Source organism: Microcaecilia unicolor, chromosome 7 (assembly GCF_901765095.1).
Source record: "Microcaecilia unicolor chromosome 7, aMicUni1.1, whole genome shotgun sequence".
NCBI lineage: Eukaryota > Metazoa > Chordata > Amphibia > Gymnophiona > Siphonopidae > Microcaecilia > Microcaecilia unicolor.
This window is the reverse complement of record NC_044037.1, coordinates 16,942,662-16,960,853: the sequence shown is the minus strand read 5'-3', so window position 1 is coordinate 16,960,853 and position 18,192 is coordinate 16,942,662. Positions and strand designations below refer to the sequence as shown.

The 18,192-nt window shown below is 44.7% G+C and overlaps 1 protein-coding gene across 1 annotated transcript in view; it reads right to left on the bottom strand.

Moving 5' to 3' along the window:
• The window catches only part of LOC115474854 (LHFPL tetraspan subfamily member 1 protein-like), a 61,603-nt gene extending 43,693 nt beyond the window's left edge, over nt 1-17,910 (bottom strand). Inside the window, exon 1 of the mRNA XM_030210549.1 lies at nt 17,836-17,910. The gene's annotated coding sequence lies outside the window, so the exon portion shown is untranslated. The remainder of the gene's footprint in view (nt 1-17,835) is intronic.
• Between the last annotated feature and the right edge of the window lie 282 nt (nt 17,911-18,192).

Here is an 18,192-nt window from a genome sequence, read left to right as displayed (position 1 = left end):
ATCACCCTTCTCTATACTTTTTCTAACTCTGCGATATCTTTTTTGAGCTACTGTGACCAGAATTACATATAGTATTCAAGGTGTGGTTGCACCATGGAGCGATACAAAGGCATTATAACATTCTCATTTTTGTTTCCTAATAATTCTTAATATTCTATTTGCTTTCATAGCCGCTTCTACACACTGAGCAGAGGGTTTCAGCATATCATCAACGATGACACCTAGATCTTTTTCCCCGGGCAGTGACTCCTAATGTGGAACTGTTTTAATTTGCCAAATTCTTTCATGTGCAAGTCAAAGACTTAAGAACGTTTAATTAATTGGTGTTTCCCTGCTAACTAAGATGAATTTTAATTTGCTGGTGGCAGTGAAAATGCACACGGCCTCTGAAACTATGTTTTCCCTTTAAATTGCAAATACAGGTGGGGAGGGGGGGAGCCCAGAGGTGAGAAGACCAGCAGTGAATGGTGGAAACCTGAGAAACGTCAAATGGAAGCGAGTAAGAGGAAGAAGGAGCTTCATGAGTTTTAACAGAAAAAGATCTATCCAGTGGCGTAGCATGGGGGGCTGCCACCCGGGGCAGGGTGGTTCGCCATTGCACCCCCCCCCCCCCGGGTGCAGCACGATGACACCCCCCTCCCCACCGACCAGCTCCCGCACCCTACCTTTAAAAAGAATATCGGGAGGCGAGGCGCAGCGCAGCGCCTCACGCCTGCCCTGCATGTAAAAGAAATGTGGACCATTGGGCCTTCTCTCACTCTGTCTGTCCCGCCCTTGCAGAAATGGGAAGTTGCGTCAGCGGAGGGCGGGACAGACAGAGCAAGGGAAGACCCGACGGTCCACATTTCTTTTACGTGCAGGGCAGGCGCAAGGCGCGAGGCGCTGCGCCTCGCCTCCTGATATTCTTTTTAAACGTAGGGTGCAGGAGCTGGTCGGGGGGGTGTCGATTCGCTGAGGGGGGGAGCTGGCAGGGAGCACCCCCCCCCCCTGAGCTGACACCCGGGGCAGATCGCCCCTCCCGCCCCCCCCTTTGCTACGCCACTGGATCTATCACGAGGAGAATGATATTTATTTATTGTATTTGTACCCCACATTTTCCCACCTTTTTGCAGGCTCAATGTGTCTTACAGAGTATAGATATGATAACGTTGTTACATGATTTAAAAACAGTCGATCATAAGCAGAGGTGAAAGAGGATTTAGATGGAAGGTGTTAGGTAAGGTCGTGTGAGAGGTGTTTTTTGGTGTACTTGGGTGGTTTAAGGAATGATTTGTTTCATTGAGGGTGACTTTTGTAGGCTTTGTTGAAGAGATGTGTTTTCAGAGCTTTGCGAAAGCTGGTTAGATTGGTCATGGTTTTCAGGGCCATGGGTAGTGCGTTCCAAGACTGTGTGCTTTTGTACGCAAAGGTGGTAGCATAGGCCTGTTTGTATTTCATTCCTTTGCAGCTGGGGAAGTTCAGATTGAGGAATTTGCGGGCCGATCTTTTGGCATTTCTGGGCGGTAAGTCCACTAGGTTTAACATATAGAGTGGGGCATCTGCGTGAATGATTTTGTGTACAGTCGTATAAGTATGAGGAGAACCAAGCCACGACAGTACCAGAAATATCCAAAGATTGCAACCGTGAAAGGAGCAGTGAATGATCGATGAAATCAAAGGCAGCGGATAGATCCAGAGAAACCAGTAACACGACAGAGCCAAAATCAAGGAGGGAATGTAACTCCCTAGTTAATGCTACAACTGTTGTTTCAGGACTCCTTTTACTAAGGTGCGCTGAAAAATGGATTGTGGTAGTGTAGGCGCGGGTTTTGGGCATGTGCCAATCCATTTTTCAGTTCGCCTGTAAAAAAATCCTTTTTTTTAATTTTTGCTGAAAATGGACGCGTCCATTTTGAGTCTTACCCACAGCCATTGACCTAGCGGTAAAGTCTCACACGTTAACCGGGCGGTAATGACCTACATTTGTCAAATGCCACTTGGCGCGTGACGGATAAGCGCATCAGAAAATAATTTTCAGACACGCATATCGGACAGGCGCCAAAAATGAAATTACTGCAACCCGAATTATAGCTACGTCATGCAAGGTTCCACGTTAGGAGTTACGGACCAAGAAAGGGATCTGGGTGTCGTCATCGATAATACACTGAAACCTTCTGCTCAGTGTGCTGCTGCGGCTAAGAAAGCGAATAGAATGTTGGGTATTATCAGGAAAGGTATGGAAAACAGGTGTGAGGATGTTATAATGCCGTTGTATCGCTCCGTGGTGCGACCGCACCTTGAGTATTGTGTTCAATTCTGGTCGCCGCATCTCAAGAAAGATATAGAAGAATTGGAAAAGGTGTAGCGAAGGGCGACTAAAATGATAGCGGGGATGGGACGACTTCCCTATGAAGAAAGACTAAGGAGGCTAGGGCTATTCAACTTGGAGAAGAGACGGCTGAGGGGAGACATGATAGAGGGATATAAAATAATGAGTGGAGTGGAACAGGTGGATGTGAAGCGTCTGTTCACGCTTCCCAAAAATACTAGGACTAGGGGGCATGCGATGAAACTACAGTTTAGTAAATTTAAAACAAATCGGAGAAATGTTTTCTTCACCCAACGCATAATTAAACTCTGGAATTCGTTGCCGGAGAACATGGTGAAGGCGGTTAGCTTGGCAGAGTTTTAAAAGGGGTTAGACGGTTTCCTAAAGGACAAGTCCATAAACCACTACTAAATGGACTTGGGAAAAATCCACAATTCCAGGAATAACATGTATAGAATGATTGTACGTTTGGGAATCTCGCCAGGTGCACTTGGCCTGGATTGGCCGCTGTCGTGGACAGGATGCTGGGCTCGATGGACCCTTGATCTTTTCCCAGTGTGGCATTACTTATGTACTTATGAGTCACATGGTAACCGGGCAGAAAGTCCATTTTGGCATGCGTTGGGCGCACCTAGATGCTTACGCGACTTAGTAAAAGGGCCCCTCACTGCTGTGGATCGCTCTAAAACCTGACTGTCGTGGATGGAGGATAGCAGAAACAAACAAGAGACAGTCTAATGCAGAAGCAGAACAGACAACCAGCAGCAACGGGACAAACACAGCAAGTTTATCCAAATGTCAACTTTAAAGGAAACAGGTCTCAACCTGGCTAGTTTTCAGAAAAACCTTCATTAGGGGTCTATAAACAATAAATATCATAAAATCAATAAATTAATAAGAAAGATCATCATTAAAATAGATTATATAAAAATAAAAATAATAGTAATGATGCGAACTTAACCACATAGGTTGGCACAATACATTCACAGATTCAATACATTTAGTGCAAAACCCTGTCGAGATATTTAAAAATCTCATAAATATCATTATTACTACCCATTTTATCTTTTTTGAACATAAAAATCCTAACCATATAGAGCCTTTATTAAAATAAAATTCTCAATAACAATATTATATGACTCACCCTATGAGCCATATAATATGAATATTTTTAAATTACATTTGTACCCTGCACTTTCCCTCTCCGCTTCAGAGAAGCCTTGGATTACATTGGGATCTAAAGAGAGCCATTTTTACCTTTCAAGTCTCCACCCAAGAGAAACCATATACACGCAGAGGCATCTTGTCCACAGTCAATAGTTTGTACGATCCACTGGTGTTTGTGGCTCCAGTCACAATTCAAGGAAGATCCCTACTGAGAGAACTTTCCCAAAATACTGAAGAGTGGGATGTTCCATTGTCGCCAAAAATGCAACAAGAATGGGAGAAATAGAAAGATTCTTTAAAGACTCTTGAACAACTACACATCCCACATACTTACATCCAGTGGTGTGCTGGAGCCGGCTCGCACCGGCTCGCAAGAGCCGGTTGTTAAACTTTCTACCGACTTGCGAGCCGGTTGTTAAAAATCGCAAGCCGGCTGTTGCTCACCTCCCTCCCTCCCTCCCTCTGGATCCGGTTCCTCACCGACTCCTGGCTTGTCCTTTTAATTCTTCGGGCAGGCAGTCTTGCCTGCCCGCTGACTCTCCCCCGCTGCCGATTCGTGCTTTAAAAATGACCGCCAAGACTTCCAGAGGCGGCCTCGCAAGACTTCTGCTGAAGTCTCGGTGGCCATTTTGAAGCACGAACCGGCAGCGGGGGAGAGTCAGCACTGGCAGCGGGCAGACATGACTGCCTGCCCCGAAGAATTAGAAGGACAAGGAGTCGGTGAGGGACCGGATCCAGAGGGAGGGAGGAGAATTCGCTGAACAACTTGGGAGGGGGTGGCAGGGGAGAGAAGGGAGTCACTGGGCATGGGTGGATGGAGGGGAGAGAACTAAGGGTCGCGCTGGGTATGGATGCATGCAGGGCAGGGGAGAGGAGAGGAGGGTCACTGCTGGGCATGGGTGGATGGAGGGCAGGGGAGAGGAGGGTCATTGCTGGACATGGGTGGATGGAGGGCAGGGGAAAGGAGGGTCACTGGGTATGGGTGCATGCAGGGCAGGGAGAGGAGAGGAGGGTCACTGCTGGACATGGGTGGATGGAGGGCAGGGGAGAGGAGGGTCACTGGGTATGGGTGCATGTAGGGCAGGGGAGAGGAGGGTCACTGCTGGACATGGGTGGATAGAGGGCAGGGGAGAGGAGGGTCACTGGGTATGGGTGCATGCAGGGCAGGGGAGAGGAGGGTCACTGCTGGACATGGGTGGATGGAGGGCAGGGGAGAGGAGGGTCACTGCTGGACATGGGTGGATGGAGGGCAGGGGAGAGGAGGGGAGAGAGAAGAAATGCTGGACATGGATGGAGGGGAGGGAAGAGTGAGGAAGGAGATGAGATGAGGGGAAAGGAAGAGAGGAGAAAAACTGTACATGGATGAAGAAAATAGGCAGAAGCTGAGGGCCAGAAATGAAGAAGAAAGGAGGAAAGGAAAGAAATAAATGGAAAGGAAGCCCTGGAAACGGAGTTAAGAGGACAGATAGCAGCAGAATCGGATACTGGGCCAGCATGATCAGAAAAACAGTCACCAGACAACAAAGGTAGAAAAAAATCATTTTATTTTCATTACAGTGTTTGGAATATGTTCACTTTGAGAATCAGGTGCTCAACATTAAAAGTTAATATTTATTTATTTACTTATTTATGGCATTTTATCCCACATTAAACATGACCTAGATTGGAACCTGGGATCATTTAATTTTTTTTTCCTGGAGAAATGCATTGCCACCCCCCCCCCCCCCCCCGGCTCTCTCCCCGGCTATAGCCAGCTCTGGAATTTGGGGGGGAGACCGGGGAGAGAGCCTGTTGTTAAACATTTACCAGCACACCACTGCTTATGTCTCTGAAGCACTCAGTACTGCCTCTCACAAAGAAATCTGCATCTTCTCAGACGCTTCTAAAAAGGTCATAGCTGCGGTGGCCTACTTGAAAGCTACAAACACAGGTGGGCTATCTCATGTGGGATCCATCTTTGGCAAAGCCAAGTTAGCACCACAACCCAATCATACTATTCCACGCTTAGAACTGTGTGGAGCAGTGTTATCAGTAAAGATAGAAGAAATGATACGCAATGAAATGGGCATTCAAGTAGACAATGTCAAATACTATACTGATAGTAAATTCATCTTGGGCTACATTTATAACCAAACCAGGTGATTTTACGTGTATGTCAGCAACAGAGTTGAGCATATATGAAAGTCAATATGACCACAACAGTAGCATTATGTGCCAACTGACCAAAATCCAGCAGACTGTGCCACCAGAGCTATGCCAGCATCTCGTGTAATGGAAACCATGTGGTTGTCAGGACCAGACTTGCTTCTAAAACCTGACTACACATCTCCAGTGAAAGAGAACTCATTTGAACTTGTAGATCCTGACTCTGGTGCAGAGATACATCCAGAGATGACCATTCCTTCCACCAACATTGCATCTTCATCTCATCAACCAGCTAATGAAAGAGCAGACACCTACCACCAAAGTGCCATCAAAGATACAGAACTACAGATCATCAATGACAACTTGGCACCACCTGGGAGCTTCAACACAAGACTTAGCTGGAAGACAAGGAATTTCTTCAGCAGAGCCATCACTGAGCCAGTGATCCACACTACAATGAGATGAGGACACCATGGACCGTTGTCCATTCCGGAGATTCAAAGACTTTTCTTTCTCTCTCTTTTATGTTGTTTGCTGTTTGTGTTGTCTGTCTCTCATTTCAGCTCCTGCGAGACTGCAAGAGAGAGGTTGCCAGAGCAGTAATGAACCGGATACAAGCAAGAAATTGCCAAGCTTCAAGATCCAGCTTTATTTATGAACTTTGAATGGAATTTGTGCTATTTATAAGTTTGAGAAATTAAATAGTGGTATCTACCGATACCAGGCAGGGAATATTCTACCCTCATATTCATGGAGGCAGGGTGCTTGGATGTACTGGCTTTTTCTCCAGTTTCAGATTGAAAGGGAAGAGAGAAGGATCTCTTCACTGAGACCCTGTGAACAGTTATATTTGATAACCCATAAGCAGCTATATGTCCTGGACTCCCCAGGTACTATTTAAATAGTAAACAAATGTTTAGATAGTTTTATAATTGATCCATATTGAGTTACTAGTTACTGTTTGCTGATTGCACCTTTTTCTTTTCATTGTTCTAATTTTTTATGACAATAAACATTTTTAGTTTATTGTCTCTGCTTGTCTGGACTGACTAAGAATCCTGGTGGTTTGTATGTTGGGTCTGTGGTTGCTTTCTAGGAACTGTGAGACCATTGGGAGTGTGGCCCCAGTAACCTAGGAATCACTGGGGATAATTTGAGAGCGGGAGACTAGCCCAGAGGCAGTTGGAACTCAGTCAGTGGGAGGAGGGTGCTTGTGTAGAGCACAAGAGGCAGGTGTAGGCAGACCTGAGCTGTGCTAGGCATAGACCCTTTAAGTGGCTGAGGGGTAGCCCCGGGTGGGTGGCTGGGCATTTCATGACAGGCTCATTCTATTTAGAGCACCCAAATTAAAGGAACGTCCAGCTGGTTTTATTGCTGGCTCACCACTAGACATTTATCAACCTAGCCAGGTAGGTGGCAGCTGAAATTGTTCCTAAATCTAGTCAGCTATTTTGTCACTGATCAGCATTCTGGAAACCAGTTTCTAACTACTTAGCAAGGAAAGACATACAGAGCTAGAACACCATGACACAGTGACCGCACAGTTTCACATCTGAACCATAGCCCATAGAAGAAAAGCAGAGATATTCCATTCTATCTGGGAGTCAGCAGCTGCTTCTTTTCACCAGGCAAATGTGATTTATGTGCATCAGTAATCTGGCCTTGAAAAGCAGGATGAGAATTGGGCCTGGTGGGACGGTGCAATAAAAAAGCCACATATGTTGATGGAAGTACAGAGAAAGAGAGAGAGAGATGTTTTCTGTGGCAGTGCAAGGCTCAGACCTCGGCATAGCTGACTCATCCTTTCAAGGTGGACAAAATGAGCGGTAATTGCTACTGGATGGATGTAATTGTGTTCTCTGGTTGTAGAGTGCATTAAAGGTGTAATGTAAGAACAGTGTGTTTATTGTACAAGCTACTTGGTTAACATGAGACATTCCCCATTCCTGTAAAGTAGTATGGTTGCTGTATTAGTTCACTTGAATGCACAGAAATAAAGGCCAACAAATAAAAATAAAAATATAAGGTGATACCTTTTATTGGACTAACTTAATACAGCTTGCAAAAAGTAACACCCCCTTCCTTAGGTCCTTTTTTGCCAATTCCGTCCTGACCTCAGAAGAAAGTGATAGCTCTGGTAAACTGATTAAAGACGTATTGAGTTAGTCCACAAAAATGTCATTTTTGTTGTTTTTTTGCTTTTATCTGATGACCTTTATTCCTGTTCATAGAAAATTACTGCTGAATCTCAAGCTGAGTTCTCCTTATCTAAGGCTGCCGTGTGCAGTCTACAGATAGCGTTTGATTTCAACAGGCCAAGAAAAGTTAACAGGCTCCTCTTCTCCTACCTTAGCTGGAGGAGATGCTGCTCCCAGATCGCTGAAGGCTGCAAGTTTGACATTCCCCAGATAAATCTGCAGCCTCTTGTGATCGGAACTAAGAGCTCTAGACCTAAAATCAGCCAGTACACATGAGATGATCTGCAGCCCCTCCTTACCTCTCTACCCTCATCTCCCCTTACGTTCCTACCCGTAACCTCCGCTCTCAAGACAAATCCCTCCTTTCGGTACCCTTCTCCACCTCCACCAACTCCAGGCTCCGCCCTTTCTGCCTCACCTCACCCCATGCTTGGAACAAACTCCCTGAGCCCATATGCCAGGCCCCCTCCCTGCCCATCTTCAAATCCTTGCTCAAAGCCCACCTCTTCAGTGTCGCCTTTGGCACCTAACCACTACACCTCTATTCAGGAAATCTTGACTGCCCCAACTTGACATTTTGTCCTTTAGATTGTAAGCTCCTTTGAGCAGGGACTGTCCTTCTTTGTTAAACTGTACAGCGCTGCGTAACCCTAGTAGCGCTCTAGAAATGTTAAGTAGTAGTAGTAGATGATCAGATAATTCCATGTCATAAGAGGCAGGCTAAGACACACTCCAGTTTTTACCCCATTGCATTCAGGGAGATGTAGTTTTGTCTTCAGGGCCTATTTTTCCAAGTGGGTTAGTTTTGCGCATACCATGACAGGAATAAACCTCACTCCTAAGCCAGGGCGTGTGGAGTATGATCTCAGTAGTTTTGTGTATATGTCCATAGATGTACTAGGTTAAAATCATGGCACTGAAAACAGGACAGGGCACCAGGCAATGTGAGACCAGTGTGGGACAAATGCTTTAGCTGGCGGGAGTTGGTACCCTCACCAACCAAGGTACCTTCCAGTGGCAGTGTGGGGGGAGAGGCGGCGGAGGCAGTGGGGGAGCAGAAGTAGCGGCAGGTGGGCGGCAGCAGGGAGGCGGGCCAAAATGTGCCCCCTCCCACCTTGGGATCTGACCACCACCCCCCTCCTGTCGAGGTCTGGCTACTCCCCTGCTTCACACCAATGCTTAGGGCTGTGCTTTTTTCTGCTGTGCTTCCTTCATTGCACTTTTGATTCTCTCTAAAGACATTGTAAAGGTGATCTGAAAGCTGTGACAAAAGCTTGTCAAAAGGCGGGTGCGGTGTTTTAACCACACCTAGCGTGTTTTGCCTTTTGCCATAATTGCCTTAGGTGTGGTGAGATGAAACAGCCTTAATGCTATTCCAGGAGTGCCAGTTGGCTCCATTTCTACTGGTCAGTCTCATCCAGCCCTGGTTTTTCTGCACTGCATGCTTGTATACAGTGGAGTGAAACTGTTGTCCGGAGTTCCAGCCCCCTTTTTCATTTTGGTCGCTCTTCTTTGAACTTTTTCTAATTCCGCTATATCTTTTTTGAGGTACAGTGACCAGAAATGAATACAATAGTCAAGGTGAGATTGCACCTTGAGCAATACAGAGGCATTATAGTATTCTCGGTCTTATTTACCATCCCTTTCCTAATAATTCCCAGCATCCTCTTTGGGTTTTTTTTTTGGCCACTGGTGCACACTGGGCAGAAGATTTCAGTGTATTAGCTAGTGGAGGAGTAGCCTAGTGGTTAGTGCAGTGGACTTTGATCCTGAGGAACTGAGTTCAATTCCCACTGCAGCTCCTTGTGACTCTGGGCAAGTCACTTAACCCTCCATTGCCCCTGGTACAAAATAAGTACGTGAATATATGTAAACTGCTTTGAATGTAGCTGCAAAAACCTCAGAAAGGCGGTATAGCAAGGCCCATTTCCCTTATGACATCACAATATCAGAAGTGAGCCAAGTATTGGGCAATCAAGCCATTGTGACATCACTGATGAGGTTGGCTCTTATTGGTGGAATGAGTGGAGGAGTAGCCTAGTGGTTAGTGCAGTGGAATTTGATCCAGGGGAACTGAGTTCAATTCCCACTGCAGCTCCTTGTGACTCTGGGCAAGTCACTTAACCCTCCATTGCCCCTGGTACAAAATAAGTACGTGAATATATGTAAACTGCTTTGAATGTAGCTGCAAAAACCTCAGAAAGGCGGTATAGCAAGGCCCATTTCCCTTATGACATCACAATATCAGAAGTGAGCCAAGTATTGGGCAATCAAGCCATTGTGACATCACTGATGAGGTTGGCTCTTATTGGTGGAATGAGTGGAGGAGTAGCCTAGTGGTTAGTGCAGTGGACTTTGATCCAGGGGAACTGAGTTCAATTCCCACTGCAGCTCCTTGTGACTCTGTGCAAGTCACTTAACCCTCCATTGCCCCTGGTACAAAATAAGTACGTGAATATATGTAAACTGCTTTGAATGTAGTTGCAAAAACCTCAGAAAGGCAGTATATCAAGTTCCATTTCCCTAGTGTATTAGCTACAACACCTAGATCTTTTTCTTGGGTGCTGACCCCCAAGGTAGACCCTAGCATCAGGTAACTATGATTTGGATTATTCTTCCCAATGTGCATCACTTTGCATTTGTCCACATTAAATTTCATCTGCCATTTGGATGCCCAGTCTTCCAGTTTCCTAAGGTCACAATTCACTATTCACATGTGTTTTAAGAACCTTGAATAGTTTTGTGTCATCTGCAAATTTAGTCACCTCACTCGTCGTTCTCATTTCCATATCATTTAAAAATATGTTCAATAGCACTGGTCCCAGTATTGATCCCTGTGGCACTCCACTAGTCACCCTCCTCCATTGAGGGAAATGATTTCTGTCCAATAATTATCAGTTCCTAATCTACACCAGAACATTGCCTCCTATCCAATGACTCTTTAGTTTTCTCAGGAGTAATGAGGAACTTTATCGAAAGCGTTCTGAAAATCTAGATACACTACATCAACCGGCTCACCTTTATCGACATGTTTATTCACACCTTCAAAGAAATTAAGCAAATTGGTGAGGCAAGACTTCCCTTAGCTGAACCCATGCTGACTCTGTCCCACTAAACCCTGTTTATTTATGTGTTCTGTAATTTTATTCTTTATAATAGTTTCCACTATTTTACCCGGCACATAAGCTACCTAGGATCCCTTGTAATATGTCATTGTAGACCTTACTCAGTCTCTTGTCCTCTCCCTTCCTTGTGTTTATTGCATCCCTTGAATTCCGTCATTGTATTGGTAACTTCTACCACCTCTCCAGAGAGGCTAGTCTAACATTTCTACCTCTGCTCCAATACATGTAATTTGCTGTGTGTTAGTGATTAATCCCTGGATTATAGGTATTGCGCCCAAATTTCCACATCCAACTTTGTGAGTACACTGGATATGCGCATTTAAATAAATTGGCTAATGAGCTCTGAACTATCGATAATTGGGTGTGAACAACAAATTATTGATGTTAATTGGCAGTCTTTAAACTTTGCGCATGCATCTCGCTGCACGCTATTCTATAAATTGATTAGGATTTATTTACCGCCTTTTTGAAGGAATTCACTCAATGCAGTGTACAACAAGAATAAGTCTAACAGAAGCACTAGACAATTACAGCAGTAAAAATACCAACCTAAACACCTGAACCCTGCAACACAACGAAACCTGTACCAGAACAGAGAACTTAATTCTCCCTCCTCATTAACTTTAACGCAATTTACTACTCTGTATTTCTGACACCGGAATTGGCACTCGCCATCACGGTACTATGTAAGCCACATTGAGCCTGCAAATAGGTGGGAAAATGTGGGATACAAATGCAACAAATCCTATATAATAAAACGCACCTCCAACATTCTGAAGCCAAGAAAGTGAAGCCTTCAAGCCTTGAAGCATTCCTGCAACATTCCGGAACTACGTGTCGTCAATTGAGGAGATGGAGCCTTACAGAGCACACGAATGCTTCAAGGCTTGAAGGCTTCACTTTCTCACACTCGCACACACACACTCACTCTCTGTCTCTCACATACACTCTCTCTCACACAGACTCACACACACACTCTGTCTCTCACACACTTTCTCTCTCTGACTCAAACACACACACACACACTCTGTCTCTCTCTCACTCATTCTCTCACATACACACTCCATCTCTCACCCACATACTCTCTCTCAAACATACACACTCCGAGGAAAGGGGGGCATGGAACACGCTGGGGAGGAGACGGAGGGGGCATGGAACTCGGAGGGAAGGGGGGGCCAAGAACTCAGAGGAGAGAGGGAGGAGAGGGAGGGGGCCTGCATCTCAGACGGAAGGGGGGCCTGGAACTCGGATGGGAGGAGAGGGAGGGAGGAAAGGAGGGAGTCATGGAACTCGGAGCCCCACACACACACACTCACTCTCTGTCTCTCACATACACTCTCGCTCACACTCTCTCTCTCTCTCACACACTCACTCTCACACACACATACGCTCTGTCTCTCACGCACTCTCTCTCTGACACAAACACACACACACTCTGTCTCTCTCTTATTCATTCTCTCTCTCACTCACACACACACTCCATCTCTCACACACACTTTCTCACACACACTCTCTCTCTCTCTCTCTCTCTCTCTCTCTCTCTCTCTCTCTCTCTCAAACATACTCACTCCAAGGAAAACCTTGCTAGCGCCCATTTCATTTGTGGCAGAAACGGGCCTGTTTCACTAGTAAATACATAAATTCAAACAACAATATAAAGTATGGCATAGTATGCTCCATTACAATGCAAACACAATGAAGCATTTTAATATTGAGCATAGCATGTAAGCAAAGAAGGACTATATAGATAGCGTAACAGGAGTAAAAAAATAACGGACTAATTTACAGAAATATGTAAATGAGGTCAGAAAGGTGCTTGAACATTATCTTAGCTAAGGCACGAGTGGATTAACATGTGTCATTTACTTCTTCCATTAAAGGCCTGGTTAAAGAGAGCCAGGTTTCCACCTTTTTCGTAGACGTAGTCTTCTGTTAGGCAAAGCATTGTGTGCCTAGCTTCAATTGTATGTATCTGAAAAGGGGTGTGGCCAGGGGCATTCCAAAAATTGCGCAGAGATTTATAGAATTTGCCAAAGCGCACCTAAATTGGGTGCCAGCACTTACATTTGCTTATAGCAGGGCGTAAGTGCAGTGCCCAAAAGTTAGGCATGGGATCCGCACCGTGCTATTCTATAAGGGATTCTGTGCCGTAATCCAAGTGTATCCCATAACAACGCGTGTAATTTAGCTGGCTTAACAAGCTAATCAGCACAGGTCTTAACGAGCAATAATGAGCACTAATTGGCAATAATTAGAATTTACGTGCACAACTCATTAAGCGTATTCTGTAATGCACTGCACCTAAATTCTAAGGTGCGCAGCCAAAAAGGGTCATGGTTAAGGGTGGAGAAATGGGCATTTCGAGGGCATTCCAAAACTTACATGCACTGTTATAGAATATGGCCCTGAGTGCCTAAGTCTATGCGCCAGCATTTACGCCACGTTTTTCTTGGTGTAAATGGATGTGCGTAGTTTTAAGCGCTGTGATATCAACTAAGCGTATTCTATATACCATGCCTAAATACAGGTGCCACTTTGAATGAACAGTTACTGAGAAAAGATGAGAACCAATTTTAGATTGTGCCAGAGATACCAGTCTCCTTCAAACGATTGAGTAGTAGATCATAGTAACATAGTAGATGACGGCAGAAAAAGACCTGCACGGTCCATCCAGTCTGCCCAACAAGATAAACTCATATGTGCTACTTTTTGTGTATATCCTACCTTGATTTGTACCTGTACTCTTCAGGGCACAGACCGTATAAGACTGCCCAGCACTATCCCCACCTCCCAACCATGATCTATTACATTAAACGCCGCGGACAGATCAAGTGAGATAATCAATGCAATGTAACCTTGTTCCAGTCTAGAATGTACTTCACTTAGAAGGGAAGTCAAAACTGTCTCTGTACTATGACCTTTCCTAAAACTTGATTGTCTCGGGTGTAATACGTTTTTCGATTCTACGTAAGATTGTAACTGTGTAAGCACAACCGCTTCCAATATTTTGAATAAGAATGGAAGATTTGAAACCGGACGATAGTTACTTGGGGAGTATGGATCCAATGAAGGTTTCTTAAGATTTGGCTTTACCAGGGTCTCTTTAAGAGCTTTTGGGACCTACTCCATCTGTAAGGCTTTTTGTTTTAATTGAGTATAGATGGGTCAGTAGTTCTAAAGAGGGAAACTTTAGCCAATTTGATGGTATCGGATCTAGCAAACGGTAAGTGGGTGAAAGATGTGATATCGTTTTTTGGAATGATGTTAGGGATGGAATCTCAAGTAGGTGCCATAATCCTGACAAAGTTGGAGTGGACACCTCTTCTGCATCTGTTATCTTAAGAAAATGAGCTCTTAACTTATTAATTTTGGAAATAAAGAATTTTGCTAGAGTTTCAGACTCTATATATGATCTCCATATATATCCACTCTCATTAACTTGCCGCCCAGGAACTCCCGCAAGTCAGCTCGCACGTATCTCAATCTCCACTATCCAGCTCTCAGTGGCCTCAAATATAAGACTGTCTGTGCTTCCTCTTTTTATCTTAGCACTCAATCCTGGAACGGACTGCCCCAAGTGGTCAAATTCACCCCAGATCACCCGACCTTTAAGAAACGGCTCAAGTCCTTCCTTTTTGGTAGAGCATATGCTGTGGGCCCTCCTGGTGTTACATCCCTCTGAGCCACGGCAGCCACATCGACAAACTGTCACCTTCCCCTCTCTCCCTACTACTACTACTACTACTACTATTTAGCATTTCTATAGCGCTACAAGGCATACGCAGCGCTGCACAAACATAGAAGAAAGACAGTCCCTGCTCAAAGAGCTTACAATCTAATAGACAAAAAATAAATAAAGTAAGCAAATCAAATCAATTAATGTGAACAGGAAGGAAGAGAGGAGGGTAGGTGGAGGCGAGTGGTTACAAGTGGTTACGAGTCAAAAGCAATGTTAAAGAGGTGGCTTTTAGTCTAGATTTAAAGGTGGCCAAGGATGGGGCAAGACGTAGGGGCTCAGGAAGTTTATTCCAGGCGTAGGGTGCAGCGAGACAGAAGGCGCGAAGTCTGGAGTTGGCAGTAGTGGAGAAGGGAACAGATAAGAAGGATTTATCCATGGAGAGGAGTGCACGGGAAGGGGTGTAGGGAAGGACGAGTGTGGAGAGATACTGGGGAGCAGCGGAGTGAGTACATTTATAGGTTAGTAGAAGAAGTTTGAACAGGATGCGAAAACGGATAGGGAGCCAGTGAAGGGTCTTGAGGAGAGGGGTAGTATGAGTAAAGCGACCCTGGCGGAAGACGAGACGGGCAGCAGAGTTTTGAACCGACTGGAGAGGGGAGAGGTGACTAAGTGGGAGGCCAGCAAGAAGCAGATTGCAGTAATCTAAACGAGAGGTGACAAGGGTGTGGATGAGGGTTTTGGTAGAGTGCTCGGAAAGAAAGGGGCGGATTTTATGGATTTTGTAAAGAAAGAAACGACAGGTCTTGGCGATCTGCTGGATATGAGCAGAGAAGGAGAGAGAAGAGTCAAAGATGACCCCAAGGTTTCGAGCTGAGGAGACAGGGAGAATGAGAGAGCCATCAACAGAAATAGAAAATGGGGGGAGCGGGGAGGTGGGTTTGGGGGGGAAATGAGAAGCTCTCCCTCCTGTTGTTCCTCTTTCCCTTCTCTGACGCTAATTCCTGTATTTTGTATTAATGTTGTTTAATAGACTATTGTACGCCACATTGAGCCTGTCCATGGGTGGGAATAATGTGGGATATAAATGCGATAAATAAATAAATAAATATCCCTGTACTTATTCCTGGTTTTGTTGTTGGATGTTTCATAACAAGAAACAACTGTTTAGACGAGTTTGCAGCAGCCTGTATTTGTTTGGAAAAATAGGTGGGTTTTGCTATCCTTACCTGCGCTATAAAATATCGTTGACACTGCTTACGTTTATTTTTCAGTTCTGTTGTCTTTCCCTTACGCCATAATCGTTCAGCTCTACATACCTGCTGTTTACATCATTTTAGGCCTGAGTGGTACCACGGCTGAGAATGTTTCGTCCTTAGTTTAAGTGTTTTTATAGGAGCGATGTTGTCAAGAGCTGTTGAAAGGACCTGATTCCAAATAGTAATCTGCTCCTCTAACGATGAATCGAAAAAGTTTAATGGAAAATTTTCTGACAAAGGGGGCAGGGTAGAAGGATCTATCTTTCGCAGACCCCTAGTCTGAATATAAGATGGAGTAGATCTCTGTGCTGGTCTTGAGAGTAATAATTTCAAATGAAGGAAGAAGTGGTCTGAGCACGAAACTGGTACAGTTTCTACCTTTGTACATCGCAACTCATCTGGTGTAGGTGCTTGTGGAAAACACACTTTGGAATATCACATGGACTCTATCCCCTGGATTCTACATATGGCGCTTTGAGTTGTGCATGGAAATTCGGATGCACGTCCAATGTGCACATACATTTTAATTGAATAAAGAGCCAATCAGTGCTGATAATTGGGCAATAGCAAGCAATTATCAGCATGAATTAGCAATAATTAGAATTTGCGTGCGCATCAGCTCGCTTGTACTTAAACCTGCGTTACCCAATCTATAGTGGCCTCAAGTATAAAACCACCTACGCCTCCACCTTTTCCTATATTAGCGCACAACTGTGGAATGGTCTACCTAAATTTGTGAAAATTACCCCTGATCATCCGACCTTCAAAAAATATCTTAAGACCTTCTTATTTGGAAACGCTTATGCTCAAGACCCGCCCCCCCATCTCTTCCTATTGAATTCAATTTCTCTTTCCGCATTTCCCCATCTTTGCTATTACTCTCTAGTCTCTTTCACTTCAATGTCGTTGACTGTTTGTTGTAGAATTGATGTATGATTTCTGTAGATTACTGTAAGCCACATTGAGCCTGCCCGTGGGTGGGAAAATGTGGGATATAAATGCTATAAATAAATAAATCTTTTAGGTGTATAGTATAAAGAGGTGTGCGTAAATTCTAATGCATGGATCTGAAAAGGGGGCATGGCCATGGGAGGAGCATGGGTGGATCTGGGCAATCCTAAAATTTATGCGTGTTGTTATAGAATTTGGGGGATTCATGCCTAATTTACATGTGGGGATTACCACCAGGTTTTCATTGGCGTAAATGGTTGCACCTTAATGTGGTCATGGTTCCCAGTGCGAATCGCTATTCTATAAACCGCGCCTAACTTTAAGAGCAGCTTATAAAACAGTGCTGAGCTATTTTTTTGGCACTGATTTTTTGGGCTCCATTTTTACAATCTAGTCCTATGTAAGTAAAAATACGTGCAATATGACAGATGTAGCTGAGATGTCATGTGTACTGGTGGCAGGGGACTGGGACAGTAAGCCTTCATGCATGCATTCCTTTCTGTGCTGTCATTTTGGACAGGCCAGTCCACCTGTAATTAATAAGATACATCAGACAGAAGTTGGTAAGAAAATCTATGACATTCATGCCTGATCCTCAAATGTGCTGCATGAAAACCATCTGAATTAAGATTGTTTCATTGAAGAATGTGCTACTTTATTTATTACCTATAATAAATGCGTTACACAGATATCTTTAAAAATGAAAAAAAAAACGTATTTAATGTTGTTACACAGAAAAGTCTGTGTTGTATAATCCAATTCTCAACAGTAAACCTCAGTGGTTTCAGCTTTCAAGAACTCCAGCTGTGATCTCATTCATACACTTTATTACTAGTCACAGAAACTGTCAGACTAAGCATAAAATGCACATCCAAAATTGTCCCTAAGGTTACCAGGACGGGACTGTGTGACACACAGCAGGAAACACGCTCCCACTGTGACTTGCAGTGCTGATAAACCGGCTGCCAGACATGCTTGCAACAAGCTACAAAAAAATCCTTCTTACCCCAAAGGCTGCCTCTTGTCAGAATATGAATTCGAGAGCTTCTCCAGCCGGCTGGCATGCCTTTCTTTCTGTAAGACTGGCTGCCTGGGCATGAGCCAGTTACCTTGGGAAAGAGCAGGAGGAGGAGGAGGAGTTTGGCAGACTATCTGCCTAATTGGAATTAACTCCAGATGCGCTGACTGCTCCCTGCCAAGGCTGATCTCAGAGCCGGGGTTTTCCTACGGATACCTGCCAGCGCCACCCATACAGCCAAAGCCGTGTGGAGGGTAATTTTGTAGCGGCCCGCCTAGGGGGAGCGTTCCCCCAAGTCCAGTTCTGGAGTAGCCCTTGCCAGTCAGGTTTTCAGGATATCCGCAA